We start from the raw sequence: 18,768 nt of genomic DNA, 5'->3' as shown, positions 1-18,768 counted from the left end.
TCTGAATCTTTCATAGATGATATGTTTGGCCATAAACTAATACTAAGTAAAGAAATAATTCAAATAGTTTAGCTTTAAAAAATGAACATTTTCCTGCATCTTTAAAGAGGCCTATTTTTCTTTGAGATCAAAATACTCTAAAAATTATCACGGACAGTTCTCTTAACCATAATGCGCATGTACTTGTTTTTAAAAATTATCTTAGGCATATAATGGACAGTATTAAAGGTCATATGAAACGATATCCTGACCATATTGAGTTATATACGGGAATGAGTTCATAAGTGCCTTTTTAATAAGACTGACATTGTTTTTTCAATATTTAATGCAAAATATGAGCGCCACAGTCGATCAAAATCACTTATTCGCCAAAAGGAAAATTGACTTACGTGGCTTACCTCCCTTGCTTATGACGTCAGTAGGACCCAATAGCCTTATAAAGCTATGTTGTGAATACAAATATCCATGTCATTAATTGCAGCATTTTAAACGAAAAAAATACTATTTTATATAAAAACTTGTATAATTATACAATAATCAAACACGTCAGCATTTTTTCTCTCAAGAAATGAGATCGTATGCGTTTATATTTAATAGTGTGTACATATTCAGTTTCGAGACTGCATGGAGAATGAATGGTTTTCTTCATAGATCCACATGCAAGTATAATATAATTTTAAAATATGCATGTATATTTGTTTTATTTCGACCTTTTTAATGAAATTGACAAACTCAAAAATAACTGATCGTTTTTTCCCATTTGCACGTTCATGCGATTCATTAAGATTGTTTTTCTAAACTTATAGGCCTCGTGGTGCCTCATTCGCTTCACGATTATATTGTTTGTTTCGCTTTCAAATTCACAAATATGTTACCATTTAATTATTTTTAGTCTAAGAGAAATTTCTTCAAATGTTTTGTTTTTGAAACGTGTACTTATATTGATATGTGCGGTGTTTTGATTTTACAACGTGTATGTGCGCAATCTGATTAAAATCAGCCGTTCTGATACGCTACTGGAGAGCGGAAGCGTATCAGAACGGCTGATTTCATGATTGAAGCTTGTTCTTAATCAAATCTGTTGATTATCTTCACATTCGTTCACAACTATTTTTATCAAACAACCGATTTGTTTTACCGATACATTTCTAAATCCTTAAATGCCATATTTCCGCGATCTGATTTAATAAAACGTTAATACACGTGTACACAAAGTATTTTCTAAAGATATTACTACATGTATATATCAAAAAGTCAGAAATTTATATAATTTCAAAATAAAATTTAAGAATAATTTTGCGGCATTTAACTGCAGCTCTTAAATACAAACAAAATGTACAAAATGCCTCAAACATATTCATTGGCCTGCCTTATACTTTTTTATGTGACAAAATAAATCAAATCAATTAAAATGCTTTAATTCCCTTTAAATGTAGCTCAATCATTAAACGTACCGAAGAAGAAAATGATGTTTCTATTTCAAAAGGATAAGGATAATTCATTAATCAGCTGTTAATGTTGGAGCATTTCTTTCGTTAAATTTCCACTGCAGCACGGGATCTTCATCATAAGAAGCTGCTATTAGATTTATTCATTAACGACCAATATTAAAACTAAGTCATCTGTAGGCTACTACGAAATCAAATTATCTCATTTGAAAAGAAAGACACGTTCATATTTGCAAAAATTACTAAAATTTAATCGATAAACTACTTTAAAATTACACTAGTTTTGATGCTTTGTTTACATCGCTGAGTCTGTGTGACGTCATAAATCCACAAAATCAAGAACGATAAGCGGGGAAGAATTTTTTCAGGTGCTCAGTTTTCACGGTTATTTCTCAGTAATGCAAAGGCAAAAAAATCTTACATCACGTATTTTAACAGTTGTTTATACCAAGCTTTATATTTATGAAAGAAAATCATGATGTTAAAATTCGTTTCATATGACCTTTAAAGAAATATCATTGTTTCTTAAACTGAACAAAATATTTGACAACCGAAATCATTAGCAGTAGTGACTGCAATTTCTTTTCGTTTTCTTATAACCTTATTCTTGTAATGACATAGTGAAACCTAATTTAAATGCGTTGAAATAAAAGCTTTGATTTTCTTGTATTTCTTAAAGATATTCGTGCTACATTTTACATGATGTGTACAAACTATTGCTTAGAAAAAAATCATCAAAACCTGCATTTTTGTTATGAAAGTTATTTGGATGCTTATATATTTTTGCATTGTAAAACTAACCTTTAAAATAAATTAGGTTAAAATAAAATGTTATCTCCTGAAAATTTTTAGAATAAAAATTTCTTTACTAAGGAATGCATATCAAACCTATTTTTGTATAGGACGACAACAATGTACCTTTAATTGCTTCGAGCGAAGCCTTTGCAATCAAAATATGATTCACAAAAGTTTGTAAATCATATTTTTTCCATTACATAGTAAATAACAATTTCACAACGAAATATCCGACATAAAAACTGCAGGTGATACTGGATCAAACAATCAAGAGAATTAAACATTCATGAATTTCTTCAAAGCTGCGAGGTTTTCGAGAATTTTTTGCATATAATCAATACAAAAATAAATAAAAGTTATATAATGTTGATACCTTTACATCAATCACAAACACTCCCGGTACATCAAATTGTACAAAATCGCAGCACAAAATAAACAATATCCTGTGAGATACACGTGTAGATGTACAAATACTGTGAAATCATTTAATTTAGTGGGAACCATGTTCAATGAGTGTGGGTATTTTTACTTTTTGGGATGTTATTTAGTGGATCCGTCGGTTTTTAGCTTCAGTAGGACAACTTAATCTATTATAATCTGTCTTCGTCGATGATGTAAATTCTTTGGTGAGAGCTACCACAAATACCAGGCATATTTAGCCTCCACGAATTCTAATGATTTCACAGTAAACTGTAACAGTCTAACCTTTGCCAAGTCCTGTAGGCACATACTCTCTCCCTGGTGTAGTAAGTCACTAGTCTAGAGCAGACTCTGAAGAAAAAAATCGTTTAAATTGGTTAAAGAGGCTAGATGATCAACAAACTAGCCACTAGATGTATCTAAAAGTTTCAGATATGATCTGTTAAGCTGTAGACTATTATTTAATACAGACAACGTGCATACTAGTACATTCTATCTTTTAAATTTTAGAACTTTGATACATTCAACAGAGTTCTAGTTTTAAAGAGACCAGAGTATACATATAGAGTGCAACAAGGAAAAATGTTCACATGTACGTTGTAGATTTAAAGTGAATGAAAAACCTAAACGACATTTTATGACAAGTTCAATCTTGTTTTAAAAAAAAAGATTTGATATCTTTTTATAACTGTTTCTTAGGGATTTCAAAACCGTTTGCATGTAGAAGGGCGAATATTAACAGGGCAAAAATAACTTAATGATATTAATATAGGACTGCAACATATAGTTTTGTGAATACAGTTGAGAAAATTAATGTGAGCAAAGCTTTGAAATCATGGAACGAACTCAAAACTCTTAAAATTGTGTATAATGTAGAGATTGTACGGTTTAAAGGTTGATTGTTAAATATCTATTTTCAGCCTCTTGCCTGATCAGAAATATGTCAAATCCATGCATTTTGCAAATTGTTAAAATACAAAAACCTTGCATTTATTTGATAAATAGGAAGAGTATGAAGATATACAAAAATATCTTCGTCTTTATTCACTTTGATCAATACGCTCCATTTCAAGATTAGGAGAATTCTGCAAAGCTTTATTTAATGTTAGCAATATATACAGAAGACCTTATTCCTGCTTCATTGTTTGCTGTTAACCAAAATAGCGATTGAGTGCATATTAGCATATTTTTGTTCCTAAGCAAATTTACATAACTATATATGTAGTTTTTCTCTTTTTTGACAACAAAAAATAATTCTTTATCAATGAATATGTAAAACGTTGTGTTTGGAAAAGGTATATGTAGTGTGATTGTAAATGTAAGTTGTTTGTTTTTTTTCAATTCGTTATAACACTTTTTATCAAACTAGTTACAAATGATGTTCATCACATTCATTTTCTAAAAAATGTAATATTGTCATGAACGTAAAATATTCACAGTTCCTTTTTGATTCATGAAGAATGTTATCAAGTTTAAAAAAAAATAAACTTTTGTTTGGTTCTGTTGAATTTTTTTTTCTGTCTCAGAATCTAGGATTTAACAAAAACCCTGCATTTTGTAACGATATATATAATTTAAAGTAAAATAGACATACATGTATATCCGTGTTTCTTTTGGGAATTTATAAATCGATAAATCTGTCAGTTTGAATGTTAAGACCCCACTTATATTTAATTTTATCTTCCTGTTCAATGCAAATTTCTATTATTTGTTACATATTCATCGTTCGTTTTTTTTTCGTTTTTTGTTTTTTTTTTTTTTTTTTTTTTTGGTTTTTTTTTTGATAATTCAAAAGAATAGGCATACACATGCGTAGAATAAACTTGTCTTTAATGTCATAAAATGTATTTAATTATAAAATATTTACTTCCCAGACACATTTTCTCATTGCTCAGAAGTTAACTACACACTATTTGAATTGACTTGTATATGTTGAACTAAAAGGAAGTAAAATTGAATGGATAATTTTGTCCATGGATTCCACTTTATCTCGTTTCGTGTTGGAGATAGATTCATGCTAAAATATTGTTTAGATTTTAGTTGTTAAGTGATCGTTAAGTATCTAGATTCCCTACACTTATTGTTACGCTAAGAGTACTTAAGAAACACATACAATATGCAAGACAATGACACAACTTATTTTTTTTTCTGAAGAACTGAAATTTTATAGATGGGAATTTGATAGGAGAATATCTATCGAAGCGTTTTAGATGACAGTTTTTTTTATAATTCTTTTCCCTTTTCTTAAATTGGGATTTAGGAGGTTAATTCAGAAAGTTGAAAATAAGTAGAAAGTTACAGTAAATTTTAGGCTTCAACAAATCTACATGAACATCACCCAACAAGAGGAGATCAAAAGTGTTATAACAGTTGTTAGGAAAACCCAACATGTAGAACGACAAATGTAAGCGTGTTGTTAAGTGAATAATTTGCACGAGCTAGGGTTCAAACTAAGGGGAAAACCAATTCTCGACTGAAAAAAATGATAGCAGTTCCTTCAATTGCAGGCGGATGTTTTTAAGCAGTTTAGATATATTCCATATAAATCCCCGGACAAGTGTAAACACGTTTGTTTGAGGATGAAGTTCCAAATATATTTATTGTTACGTTAAGAGTACTCAGGAAACATACAATATGCAAGACAATGACACAAATTATTGACGTTTTCTTAAAAACTGAAATTTTAAATGGGAATTTAATAGGAGAATATTCATCGAAACGGTTTAGATGATAGTTTTTTTAAAAGTCGTTTTCCTTTTCATAGATTGGGATTTAGGAGGTTGAATCAGAAAGTTGAAAGTAAGATGAAAGTTACAGTAAATGTTAGGCTACAAAAAACTTACATGAACGTCATCCCACACAGAAGAAATCAAAAGTTTTATAACAGAAAACTTAGAAAAACCCAACATGTATAAAGACAAATGTGAGCCTGTTGTTAGTGGACATTTTGCACGAGCTAGTGTTCATACTAAGGGGGAAACCCCATCCTCGATTAAAAAAAAATTATAGCAGTTCCCTCTCTATCAAGCAGATATTTTTAATCAGTTCAGATATAATTTAAGTAAATTCTCCGAAAAGTGTGAACATGTTTGTTTTTGGATGAAGTTCCAAATATAAAGTCTAAGTCAAAACGCTCAAATTACAACTGTTAATTTTACTGTGTGTTTTTGTTGTTTTAATTTGTTTTTTAACCGGGTTTTCCAACGGAAAAATTCGGTTATTAAAATGGTGAAAATGGCGGGCGGGCGGGCGGCTGCCAAAAGGGCACCCTCATTGTACGGATAACTCCTCCTACAGTTCTCAAGATAGGAAGTTGTTCTTTTGCAGATAAATTGTACATATATCAGAGGTGTGCATATTGCTAGGATTTTGATTTCTGATAATTTATCGAAAAAATACCAGCTTTTGAACTTAGTCATTTTTTGGCAAAATATTGCATATAGGGAACCCTCATTGTACGGATAACTCCTCCTACAGTTCTCAAGATAGGAAGGTGTTCTTTTGCAGATCAATTGTACATATATCAAAGGTGTGCATATTGCTAGGATTTTGATTTCTGATATGTTATGGAAAAAATACCAGCTTTTGAACTTAGTCATTCTTTTGCAAAATGTTGCATATATTGTACCCTCATTGTACGGATAACTCCTCCTACAGTTCTCAAGATAGGAAGTTGTTCTTTTGCAGATCAATTGTACATATATCAGAGGTGTGCATATTGCTAGGATTTTGATTTCCGATAATTTATGAAAAAAATACCAGCTTTTGAACTTAGTCATTTTTTGGCAAAATATTGCATATAGGGTACCCTCATTATACGGATAACTCCTCCTACAGTTCTCAAGATAGGAAGTTGTTCTTTTGCAGATCAATTGTACATATACTAGAAGTGTGCATATTGCTAGGATTTTGATTTCCGATAATTTATCGAAAAAATACCAGCTTTTGAACTTAGTCATTTTTTGGCAAAATATTGCATATAGGGTACCCTCATTGTACGGATAACTCCTCCTACAGTTCTCAAGATAGGAACTTGTTCTTTTGCAGATCAGTTGTACATATATCAGAGGTGTGCACATTGCTAGGATGTTGATTTCCGATAATTTATGAAAAAAATACCAGCTTTTGAACTTAGTCATTTTTTGGCAAAATGTTGCATATACATGTAGGGTACTCCATTTCACTGGATAAGGGTTGACATGGATTATGGATACAGTTTACATAAAAGAAAACCCGGTTAGCTGTCACATTGACAGCTTTTCACTTGTTTTGGGTTTTTTTTTTGGGGGGGATAACAAAATTCTGTTTTTATATATCAATTAGAAATGTCCTTTTCGTAGGAAACGCACAACCACTTTTTATAAAAATAAATATAGCTATCATTGATATCTATCAGGCTTGGGGCGAATTATATTGTAAAGTAATGCATTACATGACCATAACCTCATAAATTGGGGCATTAATTTATCATTACCTATACTTAATTTTCCTGAAGAAATGCATTACATTACCATTATATGAGTAAAGTAATGCATTACCAGTAAATACTGTGTGAATAGTCTGAGTTTTAAAAACGTACCTTAAAGGCTGAAAAAAAGTTTTTGCAAACATTTCATGTATAAAACACGATTAAATATATTGACAGGTTTATGTTCATTATAAGGTTCATTGACTTATACAAGATTGCTGTTGCATTTTATGATCATCAAAGTTTCAAAGGTTTTAACTTTAAACTTCATCATGTCGGATTTGAAAATCTAAGATATAAGTGTTCAGTCAATAATAGAGAAAAATACATGAATCTTGTATTTTCTATCATTCCAAACTACTGTACTTAATATACAAGACAGATATTGAGAGAGAGACAGACATTGAGAGAGAGAGAGAGAGAGATAGAGAAAGAGAGTAAAATTATTTTCAAATGGGTTGTAATGCTAGAAGTAAGTTTTAAACTTCCAGAGATCATGGTTGGACAGTACATTCTCTTAAGTTTATTCTTTTATCACCTGTTAAAGGGGCATGGTCACGATTTTGGTCGAAAATTATTTTTTCGATTTTAATGTTTACAATGCTTAAGTAAGGCATTAGTATTAGGCAACCAAAATTTGGGTGTCATTTGTTGAGTAATAAGCGAATCACAGAGTTTACAATTCTTCGCTATGTAAACAAATCTTTTGTTTACATTTTGAATGTTGAAGTGAAAATTCCAGTTTTATACCTTAAATGAATGTGTTAATCGTTAGGAACTGTTCATTTAGGCTTTAAATGAATAAGAATATAGACAAATCATCTTTAAAAAGATTTTTTACCGGTTTATTGAACCTATGTAAACAAAAACAGGGCACGAGCCTTGTTTACAATACGGAGAATTGTGCGCCCTGTATCTTGCTTAAAGCTATTTGACTGGCATCCAAATTTCATTTGATCATTAGAAATGCATTCCTAAAGCGTTGTAAATAATAAAAACAGAAAAATCAAATTTGACCAAAATCGTGACCAAGCCCCTTTAAAACATAAGATTGTTTTTATACTCAGATTATCCTTGGGGCATTGTGTGCTGGTGACAAATTCTACACAGTAAGGAATCAATTAATGCAAAATAAATATAACTTGACTATATTTTTCAAATGATAAAAATTCTTAATAACAACGCTCTTAGAATGTTATGAAATTGTGTTGTTATAGCTATTAAATTTGACAATTTAAAAATGAATTTATTTTTTTTTTGATTATACAACTAAATTTTTTTTTTTATCTCAGAAACTATTTTTCTTTTTAAAACAGTTTCTAATCAAAAACATTTTCAGTTATTCAAATTATCACAATCTTTTGAAAATGAGCATGCATTAATAAGCAGAGAAATACAAATAATTGCCATATAATGCCAGCATTACACTAGATTTCGGAAAGTAATGTATTACATTACCATGACTTGTAATGCTTAATTTGTCGCATTACACGTTACTAGCATTTCTGCAAAACATGCAATGGATTGTAATGCATTACCGTTACATTTAGCATTTCCCGAAGCCAGATATCTCTATTTTGACATTTTAATTCTCATGTGTAATTCTTTATCTCCGTTAGCTTCGCAATAAGTTTAAAACCTTAGGTGGAATGAAAATCCTTTCACTATAGGTGTCGATTCATTATACAGTCATTTTTATTAAAAAAGTAAACTGATAAAAAAAATCCAAAGTTTACCACTATATGTACTATGCAATAAAAAGATATAATCCTTAGATAGAATCATTAGAAACCGAGTCAAAGTTATGCTATATGTTATGCTTTGGTTTGGTATGACAAATGAGGATCTAATGATAGGCAATGATACTGAAATGTTATGGTATGAGATTTCAATTCAATGCTATGCTATGGTGTATGTTGTACAACATATTATTGATTTGACTGTAAACAAATTCGTTATAAGCGTGATTTCCTGTTTTCTTAAAAATTACAAATAATATTTGGCCTGAGTTTATATTTTAAGTTTCCACAGCGAACAACTTTGCTGTTAATTATACAACATCACTACAGCAATACAAAAGCGTCGGTTACAACTATTGCGAGGATGTTTTTTTTTCTTTGCCTAACTATAAAAAAATTTCAGAAAAATGTCTTACTTGGGACCACTCTGTGCAGACACTTGATACAACCCATCATAAACATGGTACACAGATATTAACACGAAAAGCTTGCATGGTGTCTCCATCACTCCTCGTCCTTATCTAACGAGTGTCTACAACACAAGAGGAGGAAGTTCATTATTTTATATGAATTCATCTGTCATGTTTCCGTTTTGTTAGGCCATGGTGAGAAGATGTTATCAGTGTTTTGTGAGACAATGATAGAGTTTTTGTAAACTGATTTAAATATTTGAAAAGTGATGTTTCATCGAGACTGTGAGATTTTTATTATGTAATTTGTTAGTTTGTGCATCAAACCTTGTTAAATTGTATGGATATTTTCAGTGAATTATGCAACTAAGCTACAGATTAAAAAACTCCGTGTTGATCCTATTGACCAACCGAAAATCAAAGAGATATGATATTTTATTAAAACAAGCCTAAAAAAGGTCGCTGGTTTATGAAAATGCATCTTTAAGTCTTTTGTTTTGAAAATATTAAACTATATATTCAGATAGAATTGCATATTTGCGTAATTTCTTGATCTTTTTTTAATCATTTTGTAAAAAAAAATATCATTCAGAGTGGTTTTGATCACTTTTAAAATGGGATTAATCGTTGATAATAAATTGGTATGTACATGTATTTTATCAAAATTTCACATGTTATAAAAGAATGACAATGTAGAGTCCACAGTAGATTTTATTTTGATTGAAATATGGATGAAAATACGTTGCTTTGAACGTACATTCTATACAGATATGAATAAGACGTGTTAAATGCCCATATGAGAAATAATTAGATACTGCAAAATAAAATATCATTAAATCTGATACTCTTTTTAAAAATAATTAAAAACAATGTATAGTTTACGTAACATCGGTTTGTAACCCTTGATTATTTTGAATACTTGTAATAGGTTGATTTAAAATGGCGTAAGTGTGTCAAAACCTCCAAATAGCGTCAATTATATACCTTCAATGCATTTTCTTTCATAGAGTGGGTCTGGGTTCCATATTTTTGTCATAGTCTAAATTCGGTTTAATGGAATTTACACCGATTTTAATCCACAAAAATGTGGAGAAATGACCCACTGTACTTTAAAAATGTCATTTTGTAGCCCAACAATTGAACGTTTTAGAAAATAAATACCGTTAAGTCCGTTAATTCGTGTCCAAGGTCTCATTAAGCATTTAAACACCACACTATGTTGTGAATGGAATGGCTAAGTGGTTAGAGCGCCAGACATTAGGTAACTTTATAGAACTTGGGTTTTTACGTTGTGCGCTCGATACCACCAAAACTAAATGTTTTTTGGGGGTTTTTTTCTTATCGTAATTTGAAATATTTCAAACTGAATCTAGTTGGAAATTACCTGTTTGCAAACTTGTATTATAACATATTAAATAAATTTAATTTAAAAAATATTAAATTTGAAATTGTGTTTTACGACTAAACCAAATGGGCGCCATCTTATTCCCCCATCTTCTTTATAAAACGGAAAAACTGAAAATTGTCCGTGGCCACAAATATCAAGATGTTCACTAAGTTCACTAAGTTTAATTTTTCTGTAATCAGGTTGATTGACGTGTTGTTTGTGTATACGAACTTTATAAAGGCGAAACTGGAACAACCTTACGCACCCGTATTCGGAATACGGGTGCGTAGGGTTGTTCCAGTTTCTCCTATATAAAATTCGTTGCATCCGCTACACGTAATGTTGTATATAACATTTTTAGAGGCACAAGACATGTTCTCATTAACAATAAAGTCCTTGTCCCCGAACTTCAACGATTTCCCGACTTTAATATATTGGCAAGTTCCACAGCGGGGATCGTTACACTTGCTGACAGAATAAGATTGACGTTGAAAAGAAGACTTGCAAAGTATCCTTCGGAGATTCCTGGTTTGTCTTTTACTGTTGATGAAGTTGTATTTTTTCAGCACTCCGGACATTTTTTCATCCGTTTGACGTACGACTAGAATAATATTAATATCGTTCGGATTATGCGTAGTTACGAGTGGTAATATCTTTAAATCAGAGGTGTTATTTGCAGGAGGATTAATAAGGTTTTCCCAGTTCAGTGCTAATGCCTTTTTGATACCATCGTCTATGATTCCTACTGGATAACATTGTTTTATCAGGCTTGCTTTCAATTCATGCAAACGTTCATTTCTTTTTTCGTTGTCGCTATCTATGGTACATACACGCATTGCTTAGTTGTATGGAATTGCGCGTTTAGTATGGCCCCGATGGCAAGAGCTGATATGAAGTCACCAAAACCTTCGTTAAATAGTTGGATATAGACTGTTTCATCGTCTTTGATTTTGTTTTACTGTATATTACGCTATATAGCTTTATTCTATGATTGTTTCCTTCAATAAGCATTATGACATCATAGTATTATTGTTGACGTTATTACTAAGTAACGTAATTACGTCATACTTTTAACGACTGTAAAACGTCTGAAGATTTTTAACAATGAAAGCGCTTATGTTTTGCAGTTATTGTTGCTTTTTTTCTTTTATATATATCGAAGACTTGGATTCCTTCTTATATATGCTTTTATATGTTATGAGAAAAGAAACCAGGTCTTCGATTGTTATTTCTTTACGACTCTGTGACAATGGCACCCAACGTGGGGCTCGAACCCACGACCCCGAGATTAAGAGTCTCGGGCTCTACCGACTGAGCTACTCATGAAAAAAATTTATGCAGAACTTGTTTCTATAGAGAGTTATCAACCATTAGATCTTGTTTGTATGGATTATTTATACCTGGAAAAAAAGTAAGGGTGGTTTTGAAAACATCCTGGTCATAACAGATCATTTTACTCGTTACTCACAAGCTTTTCCTTCCGGAAATAAAACAGCGAAAACCACTGCAAAGATTTTGTTTGAACATTTTATAGTTCATTATGGCTTTCCAAACAGGTTGCATAGTGACCAAGGTAGAAATGTTATTAGCAGTGTTATTAATATCGTATAAAAACATAATATAAGCACGAATCCAAGTCTCCGATCAATATTTCTTTACGACCCTGTTACACATGATTTTGTTAAGAATTTGTTATTCTCTACATAATAATGAAGCTTGATTTAATCAAATCAATTAAAAATAGCATTTTTCACTGTTGTATTTAAATATAATATCGACTTTACAGTTTGAATTCAAACAATGTCAATATTTTGTAATGCAAATGTACCCGGATGATAACGTTGAAAAATGTTGCGAGGGTGACTTCCGAATGGAGAAAAGATTTACATGTAAACATTTCCCATTATAAATCTCCATAAGAAATCTGTTTTTGTTCCTGTGATTTTTTAGAGTGAAGAATGATAATGTGTCAATGATATTTTCCTTTTCATCAAACTCAATTGATTTTCTTTCACAGGTGGAACTATTTGAGTTTATTTTAAATTTATAAATATAAACCGTCAAACCAATGAACCGACAATCTTTTGAACTTAAGGATTACTGTACCATCAGGATCATTAACCTTTAGACTATAGTAACGTTTACTGGACAGTGACTGCCTCAAAGTTTATTTATAAAAACGCAAAAAATATATTGAAGTTACGGTTTATGACAGCGTGTATACACTCTGCCAAAATAAAGGGATTGTTGCTCTTATCTTTAAAATGGAAGTAAATTGTAAACATTTGTATTGGTCAATTATCTATCGAATTATGTTTTTTTTTAAACGTAAGCGAGTGTATAGTGTGTGCAAAATACCTCTAGGTTTATATAAATCAATATAAATTGTTGAAAACATTAAAATCAACAATCAATCGAATATCCATTCCTGAAATCAAACAATTTTAGATAATTTAATAATTTAGCCCATATTGTTCATGAATAACGATATAATGTAAAAGAAAGAAGCACGCAACACGTACATTAAATTTAATAATAGAATATTTTTACAACATAGCCAATACTTAACAAGCATATTTCGATATATCTAAAATAAAAAAAAAAATATGAATTTGTCAATACAGCTTTAAAAGCTAACCAAATTGTAAAAAATGGCAACATCAATCCACCGAACTAACCAACCATGGAAAAAAAATGTGTTGAATAAAAATCAGGTAAAAAATACTACAGATTGTAAAAATAACGTGCTTTCTGCTGTCCACTTTCCAGACAACGTTAAGAAAAATTAAGAAATACATTTGTGACGTTATATCCCGGTTTTGTCAATAATGTTATAATACCTTTTCTTATGGTTTTAAAGATAAACTAGATGCTGTCATTAGACAGTAATACCCGCACCATGTGTTTGCCCCTAAATAACACTGTTTTTTACCAGTTTAATTAAAAATGAAGGCTGCAAACTCCGGTAATGCATTTAAAAATTATAATTTTCATAACTGAAGGATGAAATCCCTGCCCATATGATAATACACATCGTGACATGAGCAGCACTTTATGTGCAATTTGGGGTAGAACTGTTTGCAGTGAATTTTCAGTTAATCAATAATCTTAACATTTTATGTCATAGGAAGTATAATGGTCTATATAATTATTACAAACAAAATTAAAAATTAAATTATGCCCCCTCCCCGTGGCGGTTGCCGGTTTAAGATTTGCTTCTGTGTGCCTACATGAACATCATCGTGTGCACAGATTTAGAGAAGGGGTGGGAGTGAGGGGTCCAGACCCCCCCCCTCCCCATGAAAATTCGTAAATTACCAAAAAATACACCTTGGACCCCAATGCTCTTACAGACATGTAAACGCTCTAACCCATTGCGCTTCAATGTTAGGTAACATAATTTGGGGGATAAATATTTAATCAATATTCAACATACTTTATTGTTTATCTCAATAGGAAGTATACATGTACATCACAATATGCAGGTGTCCTGCACCACCTTAAAGCTGTTATTTACCTAATAAAATAGTGCAAGTGGAATTGAAGAATATGTCATAAAAATACATGCATGTTACAAATGACTGATCTTTGTCTGAAGTTACGTACACAACACAGGTTTGCATGTCTCATTAGCGGGTACTAGTTTTACCCAGCTCTTCGATTAGATGGGTTCACGTGAATACATACATGGGTGTTGCTAAAACGCGGAACAGAAAACGGAACGGAAGGAAAACGGAAAATCTAATCTAATGTTATTTACCTCATAGATTTGTTAAGTATGCTAAAACGATATACTTTATGTACCTTTTTAATTTTTTTTGAAAGATAAGCAATATTGGATTATTTATTCAAGAATATTTATTTCCTCAAAATTAACAGTACATGCATTGACCACGAATGTCAGACACCTCGGCCCAACGACACCTCGGCCCCAGGACACCTCGGCCCCAGGACTCCTCGGCCAAGGCGGGTCGGCCCAAATTTTGAGACACTCCGGCCCAAGCAAAAGACATCTCGGCTCAAGCAGAATTAAAATAAAATATCAATGGATTTTCATGTTTTATTGTTTTATTTATATTTTATTGAATATAAATTATCTGATATATATAATTTGTAATTAAAAAAATATTTGTGTTAGCTAGCTGTATATTTCCAATCTTCCCCCCGCGCACATGGGCACACGACACACCTGTTGAGTATATCTTGTATAGTATGTGTTGGTTAGCTGTATATTTCCAATCTCTCTCTCTCCCCCCCCCCCCCCGCGCACATGGGCACACGACACACCTGTTGAATAGATCTTGTATATTCTGTATTAGTAAGCTGTATATTTCCAATCTTGCCAGTTAATGTTCCATGGTCTTATACGCAAATGAATAAAACCATGTCTAGACAAACAAAGCAGCAATATTATCACCCTGTTTATTAAACTTAAATCATGAATTATTCAGTTTTTTACTTTGTTTAAGAATGTAATAAACTTAACAAGAATGATCCAAGGTTAAGAAAAAAGGATTGTGTTTACTGTTTATAAATTCTGCTTTTCATTTAAAAAAAAAAAATTGACAAGTCATAATTTAAAAAAATATTGCAATAATTTAATTAAATTTTGGGACACGTAATAATAATATAATACATTGTCAATTAAGGAACAAAGTAAGTATGTTAGTGTATTAGAAAAATACGTATTGTAAGATACTGGATGAAACTTTTATCTTAAAAAAATTGTATTGAATTAATTATGTCTTTATGAGTACAAGAACATACGTTTGACTGTCTATCAAATATTCTGTCCTAAAATATCCTCGATTCACTTTTTGCTGTATATTAATATATACCTCAGGGTTCAAGCGATTCTCTTTTAGAAGCATTAAACATTCTCATTATTCTTTCTTTAAAACGTCCTCACTAGCTTATCAGCTGGTATAAATACACGGCTAAAAATAAAGAAGTCTACGGGGTTTTGCATTTTAACGGATGATAGTGTTGAAAAATTGTGCAAGGTCTTCTGAGTGACTTCCAAATGGAGAAAAGATGTCAACATTTTCCATTACAAATCGTCCAAATGTGCTGCATGAATATTTTGGGATCGACAGACTATAGTCCCAATATATAATCGGAAAATCAAACCAGGCAACGTCTAGAGCTCTCTATTCGGATCATATGTATATAGCTGCTGGAATAAACAACTGCATGCTTTGTAATGCAAACGTAAACAAATTTGCATTACTAAAAATACTAGTTTCACAAATTACTAGTTTCACAAATTACCGGGTATTTTAATGTTTACTGTATTTTAATTTTTAATGTCGTCAGTCCTACGGTTTTTTTCTTCCATCTCAATGATACTGTATCGTCTGTATGATAAAAGATCGTCTAGAACACCAAAAATTCAATTTTGATGTAAGTATATACATGTACATCATATTTGAAAATAATATAAAAATACTCAAAACACGCATAAAACGCTTTCACTAACTGTGTACGTTACGCTAATATGCCAGCAATACCATATAAGAGAAATAAGTAAAAAGTTATAGCTAATTTGCTCGTTTAATCATGTTAATGTTTCACAATTCGTATACATTTGATTTTTCTGTTTCGTACTCAACTAAAGCCGAATGAATACAATGCTATAATTGACAGACATTCTTATGAATATTAATAAGATAGTAACATGTTGATAATCATTCATTAGATATAAATAAAAGATACAAAGTAAATCGTTTCTGGCCAGTCTATACCCTTTTTAAGCGATAAACGTGATGATATTTTCCATTTCGTTCTGTTTCCGTTCCGCGTTTTAGCAACACCCATACATACATGTCTGTGTGTTCCGTATGCAGAAGAGGATTACGGTAGTTAAGATCAGCTGAAGGAATTCATTATTGTGTTTTGATTGGATTATCATTATGATGTTGACCAATTTAGGTAAGCATAATACATGTAGTAGCAGTAGCACAATATAATGAGATGCCAGCATGGGATTCCTGCCAGCATACATACACATGACTTGTATATAAGTTCTACTTTCACTTTCTAAATGTAATCTCCCTTTGACAGCTTACTGTATCATCATCTTTTAATATTTAAATAATCTTATCATCGTTACCTATCCTATCGCATTTGTAAAGTTTCTGTCATTTTAGTTGCAAAAGTTATTTTTTTCATTTGTCAGACTGCATGCACTGTTGAGTTGACCCCATATTGACCCTGTATAAACAATTTCTTATTAAATTTGTGTATTACATAAGTAAGTAAGTGTAGACAAATTTGTGTATTACATGTAAGTAAGTGTAGACACTTATCATTTTTATATGAGTTATAATAAGAAGGAAGGTGTATTTCTTTCTTAATGTATTATAATGCATCAAATACAATGTAGGTCATGACCTTATGGGACTGTTCTGACCCCACGAAACAGGAAAATACAAAATATCTTCTAAAGTCATTATGATGCATCAACTGGTGTAAAGTACATTAATGACCCCCAGGTGTTGTCTTTAACCCCCCCCCCCTCCCCCCCGCCTTTATGAAATAGGAAATGATATGATACACTGTATATTTTGTTAACTTCTGAGATCTGAGATCCTCATCCCTAAACCGTTTAATTTATTTTTGCTCTTTGTGTCATTGCGCGTAAGATTGTATTGTAAGATTATGCCCTCTTGGAGAAACCCTGACATTTTAGAACTAGAAATAATAATGTCTTTTATCTTATTCATATGTTATAAAGTAGTGTTTGATCCATGTGGGTAATTCCTAGCCTAATGATGTCACTGCTTTGTTTAGGAGACTTTACAATTGCCCCAAATAGGTGAATACACATGGCAGTGATGCATATAACATTTTGTTTATAAATCTTAAAAATTGAATTAAGCAATTTCCAAAATGTTAATGTGAATCACGAGAGAAAAAGCAATCAAGAAATGATTAAAAATTTGCTACTGTACACATGTAAGAATGTATTAAGAAGACTGAATCTTTATAAGCAGGTTAGATGGGGGGGGGATGAATGTGGAGTATAAACATTTATGATTTGAATCATTTATTGTTATTAATTAATTTTAACTTGTCAATGAATACTACTTATTGATCCCAAGGTAGAAATATGACCTCTGATCGTATCTCAATAGATCATTTGTCAATTATGCAAGGTGTAATGTAATTTTTTTAAGAATAACATTTTTTACCAGTTTATAAAAGTTTTTAGACACCCAAATTATATTTTGATCTTAATTCTGATCATTCGACAATTAAGGGGGGGGGGGAGAACAGTTTATATTTGAGTTTGTTTGGGGGTGGGGGTTCCAAGTCATATATCTGACAATTTTGTAATGTAATTTAAAATAAGACTAAGCCATACTACAGTCATGAACATGAATAGTATAGAACAAAACACAAACTAATACATGTACATGTATATATACATAGGAAGTATTACAAAACAGATGATTGATCTATATCTGGGTTCTTAAATGGTATCATATATCATGTACATATTATATTATTGTTTCTTTGTTCAAGGCATTTAAGATGGTATGTAGGTCATGATCCCAAGTGCTCTTCCTGAAATTATCAAATATCATAAAAACCATTGAGATCCCCACCTTAATCCAAAGATATTATTCCTTCTTAGGTCATGCAGGCGCATCAGATCATTATGGCATGTAAGTCATGACCCTAAGGGGTCATCCTGACCCCCTTAGAATCAGAAATTGTCAATTATCTTTAAATTATTGATGTTTGATGATCCTATCTCTATTTAATCTTTATTAATTATTAAGTCTCCTGAATGAAGTTTGGAGACTTATTGTTTTGTACGGTTCTTAATACATGTATTATTATTCTTCATATTCTTTTTCTTCTCTCCCACTCTGAACTTGTTTCTCAGAGATGGCTGAACATAATTGTACAAAACTCTAAGCCTGCAAATCTAGTTGATTTTTCTCATTTGGGGTTAGACAACCACTTTTCGGGGGAGAGGAGTGTCAAAAGGGTGTGGGGTCTAACATTGAACCTTGTAGGAAGAATCGTTGACTCTATTGTAAATGGTAACTTGAAAACGGACAAAGATAATAATATAGGGTTTTCATAATCA

General features: G+C 31.4%; 1 protein-coding gene and 1 non-coding gene across 4 annotated transcripts in view; both read right to left on the bottom strand.

Annotated features, from left to right (window-relative positions):
• Nucleotides 1-18,768, bottom strand: part of LOC117684039 (uncharacterized) — a 168,959-nt gene that overhangs the window by 19,412 nt on the left and 130,779 nt on the right. The window contains exon 1 of one of the 3 annotated variants that reach the window (XM_066074217.1): nt 2,949-3,070. The exons of the other annotated variants lie outside the window; for them this stretch is intronic. The gene's annotated coding sequence lies outside the window, so the exon portion shown is untranslated. Of the gene's footprint in view, nt 1-2,948; nt 3,071-18,768 lie in introns of those variants that run through there. 3 annotated transcript variants of the gene reach the window in all.
• Nucleotides 11,921-11,993, bottom strand: Trnak-cuu (transfer RNA lysine (anticodon CUU)). The gene has a single exon. It is a non-coding gene; the product is annotated as a tRNA-Lys (tRNA).

This window comes from Magallana gigas, chromosome 10 (assembly GCF_963853765.1).
Source record: "Magallana gigas chromosome 10, xbMagGiga1.1, whole genome shotgun sequence".
NCBI lineage: Eukaryota > Metazoa > Mollusca > Bivalvia > Ostreida > Ostreidae > Magallana > Magallana gigas.
Note: the sequence above shows the minus strand (reverse complement) of the source record. Positions and strands in the feature narration are given on the sequence as shown.